Below are 12,512 nucleotides of genomic sequence, written 5' to 3'. Positions count from 1 at the left end.
ATGACTCGTATGGATCGATACATACTGAAGCAAAAGCATTTTGTGGTTTACAACAAATTTATGGATCGATGCATATGACCATGTATTGATACATACTAACACAAAATAGTTTTTATGAGTTCTTTTAAGAGATGTATCAATGTGGATCTTTTTGTATAGACATGAAACAATAATGTGGGATAAAAACACAAATGAATCATGTAAAATAATGCACAACCAACAATTGGACAATGATCGCACAATTTGCTATCATTCAAAACTTATTCAAAGTAAAGAATTTTCTCACAAACTCCCCCTTTTTGATGATGGCAAATTTTTTTGCAAGATGTGTGATACTCCCCCTGAGTTTGTGCATATCTGTCAACATCTGCATTTCTCCCCCTTTGTCAACATCAAAAAGAAGAAGAAACAGTTTTATCAAGGGAACATGTTGTAGCAGGACATGGCAAAAATGATAAAGAAGCTAACGATCACAAATAAGGAAGCTTAAAAGTAAAGAATCACTCACAAAGAATGACAAATAAGTGCAATAACATTAGAAGTAAACAGAAAGTAATAGGCATTTAACTAGTAGAAGGTGTTTAAAATGTACATAAGCCAACACATATAATGTACAACTAATCCGAAAGAAAAACTCAAGCAATATGCAATGAAAATGCAGTGAGATGAAATGTGATGGTTTAATGTGGATTATAGCCACCACAGGACTCCTCATCATCTCTATCAGGATCTCTGAAGCTTGGTGGAGGTGGAGGAGGAGGCATTGTATCTGGATTTTGGCCCATGAAGGTGTAGTGCCTGAACCGGTTCTGCACTTCAACACTTCTGAATCTGTCCATAATACCAGGATTGGCACGGCAGTCGTCCATAAAACCAGACATCTCATTGTAAAAGACTTGGTGCCACTTAACTAAGTCCGTGTGCCAAGAGTGTTGGTTATGGTACATCCGTGTCTGATCGTCATGCCACTCACGATGCTCGTTATGCCACTCACTTTGTTGTACATGCCAAGACCGTGCCTCTTCATGACGTTCTTTGTTGGCAAGCTCCATTTGCTGAAGCATTTGAGTGAGGTCCGCAGTAGGTGTTGAAGATGAAGTACCGCCGGAGAACGGAGGAACCGTTGGTTCAGGTACATAGTTGGTTGGAGACCACCTTTGTGGCACCCAATCACCCCAACCAGCATTTTCATCAGCTGCAGGCACATCTGCTTCGTACACATCATGCATTTCTTCATCAGGTTGGTCTTCAGCTACATGAATGCGTTCAGAAGGCACATCAAAGTTATAGATCCTTGTTTTGGATTTCCTTTCAAAGAAATAGAAACATTGACGGTCCTTGTCCCACCGATATCCCATTGACGGTCCTTGCAACATTCCAAAACTTAAGAATTTTCATGATTTGAGACGCATAACCAAGAGCAACATTCTTGGCACTGTTACGCACGAAAAAGAGGCGCTTCACAAAGTAATTTGCCCAATTCAATGGAACCTTATTTTGAAGAATATACAGGAGATGAATGCTTGCCCTGTCTAACCTAGAGTGTCCACTATTTGTTGGACGCAGAATGTGCGAGATAATCCAATGGAGTATACGAGGAATTTTCTTTATCATGCCAGACGTAACATGGTCATCCTCACCCAGCGGTCTGTCCAGTTTCAAGATAGATGGAGTCAACTCCTTCAGGTTAAAGTCAGTATCAAAATGTAAGTCATGCCAAGACTTGAAATTAAGCGACGGAAGCGGAATTTGAAACACTGTTTCCCAATCAGGAGCTTCAAAAGTATAGGTTCTGACACCAATAGAACACTGAAACATATATCCTCTACCAGATTTTAAGCCAGCATAAAATGCACGGATAAAATCCTCACAGTAATCATCCTTTGTAGACAAAAATGACCCAAGTTTTTGTGCATGAAGGAGTTCAACCACATCATTGAGATGCAGATGAATGGCATCAAGTTTATCAAAGACATGGGCTTTCATAACTAACCTTGTCTTGAAAGAATCCTCAAACTCAGTGGCAATTGCAGGATGAAGTAAGTCTAAGGCATTGGGAGGAATTTCTGGCAGCTGCTGAGAAGTACCAACCGGTTCCTTTCCTTTTCCTTTTCCCTTTGGTCTAGCTGGAATGGTTCTTGGAGGCATGGTGATGAAAGGTTGAAGAAAAGTGGAATGAATTTAGGGTTTTTGAGAGAGTGATGATGAAGGAAATTAGGGTTAGCCGCAAGTTTTGGGAGGTATGGGGACTGCTGATATGAGGTTTGTGACATGATGTGATAAGAGTGGCATATGTGTCGATCCATGAGAGAGAAAAAATGCATTTAATCCAAATAGCAGTCAGTATGTGTCGATGCATATGGCCATGGATCGATCCATGTCACACATTTTTGTTTTTTTAAAGGGTTTATGTATCGATACAAACGACGAATGGATCGATACATACTGAACCAATTTTGACATATTTGAAATGCAGAAGACATGAATCCATGCATACATGTTTGGATCGATACATACTGATGCCAAACCAGATTTTAATAAATTTTTATGCAGATGGATATGCATTATGAAGTATGTCATGATGATTATGCCCAAGTATGATTCACAAATCAGATTTTTAATGTTCAAACAATATATGCAAAGAAATTCACATAAACGAGAGTAAGAACTTTTATTCTAACATACACAATCACATAGTTCTAAATGAGATATAGAAAGGAGTGATATTACCTCTGTTGGTGTAACCTTGTGAGGAATAAGTGAAATCTAAAACAAATCTCATCGACCAAGGTGAGGCATAATATAAATAAGAACAAACATGCTTAAGACAACAATGGAGAGAGATCTAAGATCCCTAATTCACGATGGATGTTGAAGAACGGTTCCGTTGCCAAAGGTTTAGTGAATATATCAGCAAGCTGATTTTTAGAATCAACATGCTCAAATACAACGTCTTCCTTTTCAACATGATCGCGAAGAAAGTGATGTCTAATCTCTATGTGTTTAGTGCGTGAGTGTAAAACAAGATTTTTAGTAAGGTTTATGGCACTAGTGTTGTCACATTTTATTGGAATACGTTTGAGTTGAATGTTAAAGTCTTGTAGTTGTTGCTTTAGCCACAAAATCTGAGCGCAACAACTACCGGCTGCAACGTACTCAGCCTCTGCAGTTGACAAAGCCACAAATACCTGCTTTTTGCTATGCCAACTTACCAAGGAGTTTGAAAACAAGTGACACGTGCCACTCGTGCTTTTCCTATCTGATTTGCAGCCAGCAAAATCAGAATCGGAGTAACCTAGTAAGCTACAATCACTTCCTTTGGAATACCAAAGCCCATATTTAGATGTTCCATGAAGATATCTAAATATACGCTTAACAGCTTTTAGGTGTGATTCCTTAGGATTTGATTGATATCGTGCACACATACAAACACTAAACATGATGTCAGGTCTAGAAGCAGAAAGATACAGAAGAGATCCAATCATACCTCTGAACTTTTTGACATCTACACACTTACCATGCTCATCTTTATCTAGATTTCCATTGGTAGGCATAGGGGTTTCAATTGATTTTGAGTCATTCATTCCAAAGCGCTTGAGTAGTTCTCTGCAGTACTTTGTTTGACATACTGCTGTACCCTCATCAAGTTGCTTTATCTGAAGTCCTAGGAAGTAATTCAGCTCCCCCATTAGACTCATCTCAAATTCACCCTGCATAACCTTAGAAAATTCTTCGACCAAGTGTATGTTAGTTGAACCAAAAATTATATCGTCTACATAAACTTGAACTAAAAGGATGTGGTTTCCCTTGTGTTTAATAAAGAGAGTATTATCCACTTTACCTCTTGAATATCCATGATCAATTAGAAATTTGCTAAGCCTTTCACACCAAACCCGAGGGGCTTGTTTAAGACCATACAAAGCTCGTTTTAATTTGTAAACATAATCTGGATTTTCAGCATTCTCAAAACCAGGAGGTTGTGAGACATACACCTCTTCATTTATGACACCATTTAGAAACGCACTCTTTACGTCCATTTGATAAAGCTTAAAATCATTAGAACACGCATAGGCAAGCAAGAGACGTATAGCTTCAAGGCGAGCAACTAGAGCATAAGTTTCCTCATAGTCTATGCCCTCCTCTTGGTTATACCCTTGTGCTACTAAACGTGCCTTGTTCCTAGTTATCACTCCGCTTTCATCAAGCTTATTTCTAAAAACCCATTTAGTACCTATGATATGATGATCTCGCGGACGAGGGACAAGTTCCCAAACGTCATTTTTTTAAAATTGATTTAGCTCTTCTTGCATGGCCATTAGCCAAAATTCATCAATCAAGGCCTCTTTGGAATTTTTAGGTTCTACTTGGGAAACAAAAACGAAGTGAGAACAAAAATTACTTATCTTAGAACGAGTCATTACTCCCTTTGAAATATCTCCCAAGATGTTGTCGATAGGATGGTCTTTTGAAGATTTCCAAGCTGGTGGAAGGTCATTCACTTCAGCTGTCCTTTCTTCCTCATCTTCTTCATGACTAGTATCTTCCTCCTTCTCATGGGCAGTTGTTCTAGATTGATCAGTTTCCGTAGCAGCTTCCTTGAGTATGTCTTCTGTAGATACACCTGCGTCATCAAAAGAAATACCTTTTCCGACACTTTTCGGATAAGACTCATCAAAAGAACACATGGACAGATTCTTCAACAGTAAGTAAACGCTTATTATACACTCTATATGCTTTACTTGATTGTGAGTATCCAAGAAAGATACCTTCATCCGCTTTTGCATCAAACTTCCCAATATTTTCCTTGCCATTATTCAAAACCAAACACTTACAACCGAATACATGAAGATGTGACAAGTTTGGCTTTCTTCCTTTTAAAAGCTCATAAGGAGTTTTATTTAAAATAGGACGAATTAAGATCCTGTTTAAAACATAACAAGCTGTGCTAACTGCATCAGCCCAAAGGTATTTTGGTAATCCACCCTCATTTAGCATTGTTCTTGCCAACTCCTCTAAAACACGGTTTTTACGCTCTACAACGCCATTTTGTTGTGGAGTTCGAGGAGCTGAAAAGTTATGCTCAATACCATACTTGTCACAGTACTTATCAAAGTGATAGTTTTGAAATTCACCACCATGATCGCTACGGATTGTAACTATTTTGGAATTCATTTTGTTTTGGGACAGATTTGCAAAATTCTTAAAAGCAGAAAAAGTTTCATCTTTTCTATGACGGAATATAGTCCAAGTAAATCTAGAGTAGTCATCAACGATTACAAAACCATAATAATTTCCACCTAAGCTCTTAGTCCTAGAAGGTCCAAAGAGATCCATATGGAGAAGCTCAAGGGGTCGTGAAGTTGAAATTACACTTTTAGATTTAAAAGAGACCCTTGTTTGCTTTCCCATTTGGCACGCGTCACATAGGTGGTCTTTTGAAAAAATTATTTTTGGAAGACCGACTACTAGATCCTTAGATACAACCTTATTTAGAAAATCGAAATTAACATGCGCTAAACGTCTATGCCAAAGCCAAGAGTCATCATTCAAGGTAACTAGACATTTAGTACTTGTTAAAGATACATCAAAAAGGTCAAGCATATAGATATTGTTTACTCTTACTCCCTTAAACCCAACGTTCTGTTCAGCATGTTCAATTATGCAGCAAGTTTTTGTGAAGGAAACTTTATAACCCTTGTCACACAATTGACTTATGCTTAACAAATTGTGTTTAAGCCCCTCTACTAAATGGACATTAGAAATAGTAGTGGTAGAGGGATTACCTACACTACCTTTGCCGAGTATAGCTCCTTTGTTATTGTCTCCATAAGTAACATATCCCTTCTTCTTTGCTTTGAAGTCTATAAAAAGCGATATGTCACCGGTCATGTGCCTTGAGCAACCGCTGTCAAGAAACCATCTCCTATCTACGGAAGCAAGGCACTTATCCTACAATATCAAAAGAGAGAAGTTGGTACCCAATTTTCATTGGGTCCAAGTGGGTAAGTGCTAACATGGTTGCCTTTTGGCTTCCATTGATAAATACCTTTAGGAACAAGAAATCTCCTAAACTTGCATTTCTCAATGGTATGGCCAGCATGACAACAGTAATGACATAAACCATGATGATGTGTTTGTTTATTCTTGTTCATTAAATCCTTTGGAATAAAAGAGTATTTTGCATATGGTGGATTTAATGACTTCTTAAACAACCTAGAGTCAACGGCATAGGTAACCTTAGGTTGTAAAGCTTTTTCCAATTTGACCTTGAGAGTGTTTACCTCTTGTTGCCAAATATGACAAGCTTCACAATACCTAACTTTACTACATCCATCAATGTCAATAGTTTTTGAATTTTCTGCAATACTAGCTTTTAGCCATTCTAGATCTTTTTCAGCTTTGTATACTTTACCTTCCAGAAATGAAAAAATTTGTTTATCGGAAGATAATCTTTTAAAAGCGTCTACAGCTTCGTTATGCAGATTTTCAAAAGCTATTTTCAGTTCAGAAAAAGACATAGAAGAAAAATTATTATAATAGGCTTGTTTTACCTTTTTGTCATTGATTTTCTTCTTGTGGTAGGACAGATTTTTGGTGTGAGCCATAAGGCACAGATTTGCAGTTTCATCACTATCACTTGAGCTTTGTGTGCTTGATGAATCACTATCACTTTCCCATGCAATGTAAGTTCTTCTTTGTTTGCTGTACCCTTTTGGTGAAGCTTTTCTTTGATCCTTATACTTCATAGGACAGTCTGTTTTATAATGTCCAGATTTACCACAATTAAAACAAGATCCTCTTCCTCTACTCTTCTTATTCTCTTCCTGTTTTGAATCTGTAGATTGTCTTCGAAACTTCATGAGGTTTTTGTCGGAATGTTTGACTCCATTCTTTCGAATGAATCTATTATATCTTCTTACAAACAGTCCCATTTCCTCATCATCCGAATCTTGGTCACTACTAGAATCATTGTCACTTTGCTCTTTTCGTGAGGACTTAGAGCTAGAGGCCACAAGAGCTATTGGCTTCTTGTCTCCCTCTTTGTCTCTTTTCTTTTCCTTTTCGTTCTTACTTTTGTTCTCAAACTTTTCAAGACTTTCTAATGCTTGCTGATGTTCTTCCAGCTTTCCAAACAGAGTTGTAATCGTAAGTGTCGTTAGATCGTTGGCTTCCTTAATAGCTGTTACTTTAGGTTGCCATTCCCTGCTAAGACATCTTAGAATTTTATTAGTAGCTATTTCATTGGAAACAGGTTTTCCAAGTGCATTCAACCTATTAGTGAGATGAGTAAATCTCTTCTGCATGTCGGAGATAGATTCTCCTTGTTTCCTACGAAAGAGCTCAAACTCTTGATTGAGTGTGTTAATGCGGGACTGTTTTACTTCAGTAGTACCCTCATGGGCAACTTCTAAAGCATCCCACATTTCTTTAGCTGTCGTGCAATGGGATACCCGATAATACTCATCAACACCAAGTGCTGAAATTAGCATATTTCGAGCTCTCCAATCACACGACCACTTTTTCTCATCTTTCTCATTCCAATCAGCTTCTGGTTTAGGAACTATGGCGCCAGCTGCATTTGTCATAGTAATTTGAAAAGGACCATTTTCAATGGCAGCCCATACTAGCCTATCAACAGAATTTATATGAACTCGCATGCAGTCTTTCCAGTAGCCGTAATTTTCACTGTTGAAAATAGGCGCTCAATTATACGCCCCCTTTGGTTCAGAATCCATATTGTTACAGGCAGCCACAGAGCACCAGCGAACCGGCGCTCTGATACCACTTGTTAGACGGTGTGGCTAGTGATCGAGAGGGGGGGTGAATATATCACCTCTTTTAAAATAAACGGATTAAAAATTTTATCAGAGTTGTTGTAACTTAGCGGAAAATTTCAGTCCTGAATCGACTTCCGTCTATTCTGAACGGCTACTAGAAAACCGGACACGCGAATTTATTGCTGGATTTGAATTAGAACGACAGAGATTATAAACACTAGAATCTTATAAAATTGAATGCGCTTATCACTAAATCCTAATTCCAATGAATAAAACTCAGCTGACAGTTTTGTCAAACAATTGGTGTGTATGTGATCAATGATGAACAATGGTGGACTTTAGTTAAAGAAGTTTTCTTGCCACTATTGTATCGCAAAAAGTACAACAACAACATACTAACTAAAATTACAAAACTGTTGAAAATGTAAAGAGAGATAAGGAAAGAATACGATACGCAGAGATTTGGTAAGGAAGTTCCCCACTGTCGTCCTCGCGTGTGGGTACGTCTCCCTCTCAATTTCAAATGAAATTGAGAACTGTAATTATCAATAATGCCGAATTCGTTGATACAAGGTTACAATACACAGACAGAATTCTAAATCCCAAGAACTTCTTCTTGTATGAAACCTCCACTTGATCTGAGCTCGATCAAGAATTTCCTGCAAGAAATTGCAAACAACTCACCAGTTCCATGACCTGTTTGCGAAATCACCCGATTTCCAAACCCTACGTTGCGGCTGAAGTTGTTATGCAAACGTGACTAACAAACCCGCAAGAACACTCCAGTTCTTGAAGGACAAACCGGTTGGTTTTTCCTCGAAACCCCCTTCAATCTTCAACTCAGCTAGATCCTCGATCGTTCCACTGAACACCTCAGCTAGATCCTTGATCGTACCACTGAACGTTATCTCGTTGATCCTTTAATCCAAAGAACAAGAATGATTATGTGTTTATGTTCTTGAAGAAAAGAGATTGAGAAGATGAAGAAGATGAAGTCTCTTTCAGGTTTCTAACTGCTCAAAAACAATTGCTGCTACACACTCCTTTGATCTTGTGTTCAACTGTTTTTCTCTTCTGAATTCGTACTTTTTCACTGCGGTCACAATACTTCTTATATATGAAAACCAGAAACTGTTAGTAGACAAAACAGACTTATGTATTGATACAAAAGGTTATGCATCGATACATACTGTAACTTTGATTTATTTTAGAGAATTATTGTAAGCATGTATCGATGCAAAGCTCGTATGTATCGATACATAGAGCATTTTAACTACGCATGTATTGATGCAAGACTCGTATGGGTCGATACATAGAGCATTTTAACTGGCCATGTATCGATACATGACTCGTATGGATCGATACATACTAAAGCAAAAGCGTTTTGTGGTTTACAACAAATTTATGGATCGATGCATATGACCATGTATTGATACATACTAACACAAAATAGTTTTTATGAGTTCTTTTAAGAGATGTATCAATGTGGATCTTTATGTATAGACATGAAACAATAATGTGGGATAAAAACACAAATGAATCATGTAAAATAATGCACAACCAACAATTGGACAATGATCACACAATTTGCTATCATTCAAAACTTATTCAAAGTAAAGAATTTGCTCACATGTTGAGCATTTGATATTGACTTGTTGAGTTTGACTTATGTTGTTGGGCATTGGTCAAGGTTGATTTGACTTTGTTGAGTTAAAATCATTGGATTTAGGGGATTGATGAAATGTACATTTCATTTCCCAAAATGAATGAATGATTTTAATTTGATAAAAGTCCTCCTTTGACAAATTTGTGTTGATTCCATTTCCCCTCCCTTTTCATCTTGATCCCATTCTCTCTTCATTCATGTCATAGACTTACGATATCTCTACATCCTAAGGCTAGTTGATTGTAAAATCAACATGAGTATGGATGAGATTAGGTCCACCCTTTTGCATATTCTTTTTCAGTGTGGTATGTTTTAGGAGCATGGTTCATAATACCATGTCTTTAACATGCATTAACACTAAAATTTCTATTGCCCGACCTCAAATAGTTGTGACTTCTACATGAGTCTAATTACGATTGCTTAATATAGTGTTGAATTGTTGACATAAAAGGAATAGCATTCTAGTAAGTGAGATTGTAAGTCTCCCCTCTTTCATGGTATTATATGGAAACTTGGCCTTTTTTCCTTCCTTTGGAAGATGTCTTGGTTCAAGGATCCATGCTTGTGACAAGTGGGTTGAGTGTTCTCCAAAGAATGACTTAAACAAAACAAAAGCAAAGGCAATACTAACTTCTAATCAACTAATAACTAACATTTAATTTCAAGCCATTTACTTTTATGCACTTTAATTTTGAGCCTTTATTCATTTGGCATTATTCATACCATTTAACTTGTTTACTTTAATGCCATTTTCACTTTGCTAATTTGAGCCATATCTTATGATTATATTGTGTTTGTTTATACTTGTTTGTGTTTGTGGCCTTTTGACCTTAATGTACATAATAACAACAAAAACCCTAAAAGACATTTTCTGTGGATTGTTGGATTGCTCTGAGACTTTGGACTTAGAATTAAGCAACATTCCCTATGCAAAAGGACTTGTCCAATGCCAACTTTCATGGAACCAAGTGCTTGTGACTTGAAATTCATCCGAAGCAAGTATTGTGATCCCATTTGAGTTCATCTTCTACATGTGCCTAGTGCCTATCTTTGAGTTCATCTGATACATGGGAAATTATGAAGTAGATCATGAAGTTGCTAAGCTTGGAAGTGGTTATCTTTATTTGATTCCTTGCTTTTCATATTGCTATTGGTGTATTGATTTTGCTTGATTATAAAGTCCAAGGGAATTTGGGTTTCTATATGACACTCTTGTCTATTGGATTGCAACCCATTGATTAGATCTTTTCAACTCTTAACTTTTAAATTTGTGCTTAGAATTAGTATCTTCATCTCCTCCCCATTTATTTAATTTCAAATCTCTCCCTCCTTTTAAAAAATATTCTTTGCTTATGTTTGTTTTCTAAACTTACACCATTTTACAAATTAGAAACTTTGGCCTTATGCCATTTCATTTTTAAACTCATTTTTCTTAATCAAACTTATAAATGGACTTAACTATACTTGACTTAAAATTTCAAAAGCCAAAATAAATAACACTAATTCAAACTCTTTTAGGCCTCTTGTGCCTTTGTTAAACTTAAATTTTTTTTAAAAGCAATGCACTCATTTTGAAATTGTTACCACAAACTACGAGGTTTTGATCCCTCATTTTATGTTGGTACGTAGGCACAAGTCCGAAGGTCTTGTTAAACACAAAAATATAATTAATGAATTATTTTCTCATCCCTCCATTCTATTTATTGCAAACATCACTTTATACAAAAACACATATGCACACAAGAAAGGGCTCGCTAAGAGTACCTAGGACACTTTGGGTGCTAGCGCCTTCCCTCTGTGTAACCAACCCCTTTACCCGTAATCTCTGGCATCTTATTAGTTTTGATTTTAAAACTTCTTATCTTTGGGTTTTGTTCGTACTTTTCCATTTTACCTTGGAAATAATAAAAGAGTGGTGGTGACTCTGGTTTAATTGACGTCTAGCTTATCCATAGCTTGATGGTCATGAATTTACCACTACAGAAATTAAGTGATGACTCTGCTGAGGAGTAGTCTCTAGTGGGTTTAGCCTACTTTTTTGTGGGTATATAATTGTATATTCGATGTATGTATATTTGTTTGTATGATATAATCTGCTTGTTGTGCTTCGTGATCTCTGAGTGGTGAGACAAGTTCTAACCCGAACATGAGTGCAATTAAGATATGAGGATGGTATAGTCATGTTCGAGGACCGTAGAACATTTAACCCAACTTGTCCTATTTAGGACGTAGTGCAGAAACTGTTCAAGTGTATACTTGATAACAGTTGTTACACGACACTACACTCAAACGAGTTTCTCTTGCGAATATTATGGGTTGATGAGTCAGTCATCCTAATCTGTAATATCCGATAGATGGAATTAAGACTCTGGGAACTTTTTAGAACATGATCTACAGGTTTTTATCCTTAGTTCATTCCTTTGGGATGGTTCTTACCCATACTCCATGTTCGTGACTCACAACAAACTCTTGATTCTTCGTTGATCCAATCAAGTCTTGTCAATATCAATGGAACTTGGATGTTGATAAGGTGAAAGCAATAATCCACCAAAATGGATAATTGATCTTGACAATGACTTGATTCATCCCTTGACCTTTGTGTGTTTGCCTTGTGTGTGATCCCTTATTTGTGATTGTTGTATTCATGCATTCATGCGCATCATAACATTCATCACACCAGAAAATTTTTCAAGGAACTGAGGTCTTATTTGCAAAAATTTTAGACCATGGATTGTGGACGAAGGAACACTAAGAAGTACGATTTCAGATGTCCGAACTTGAAAGAGTTAAGGAAGCTATCATCTTTTGTATTAGATCCCTTGGACTTCAAGTAACGTCATGGGAAGCTTCTGTCTCTTTTGTCTGCTGATGTGGTTGAAGGACTCTTAAGGGTTTTGGTTCAGTTTTATGATCCTTTCTACCATTGCTTCATTTTTCCTGATTATCAGTTGGTGCCTACATTGGAGGAGTATGCCCATCTCTTGGGAATACCTGTTTCTAGCATAATGCCTTTTAGTGGATTGGAAGAGATTCCCAGATCTCATATTATAGATGAAGCTCTTCACTTG

This window comes from Lathyrus oleraceus, chromosome 6 (assembly GCF_024323335.1).
Source record: "Lathyrus oleraceus cultivar Zhongwan6 chromosome 6, CAAS_Psat_ZW6_1.0, whole genome shotgun sequence".
NCBI lineage: Eukaryota > Viridiplantae > Streptophyta > Magnoliopsida > Fabales > Fabaceae > Lathyrus > Lathyrus oleraceus.
This window is presented reverse-complemented; position numbering follows the sequence as displayed.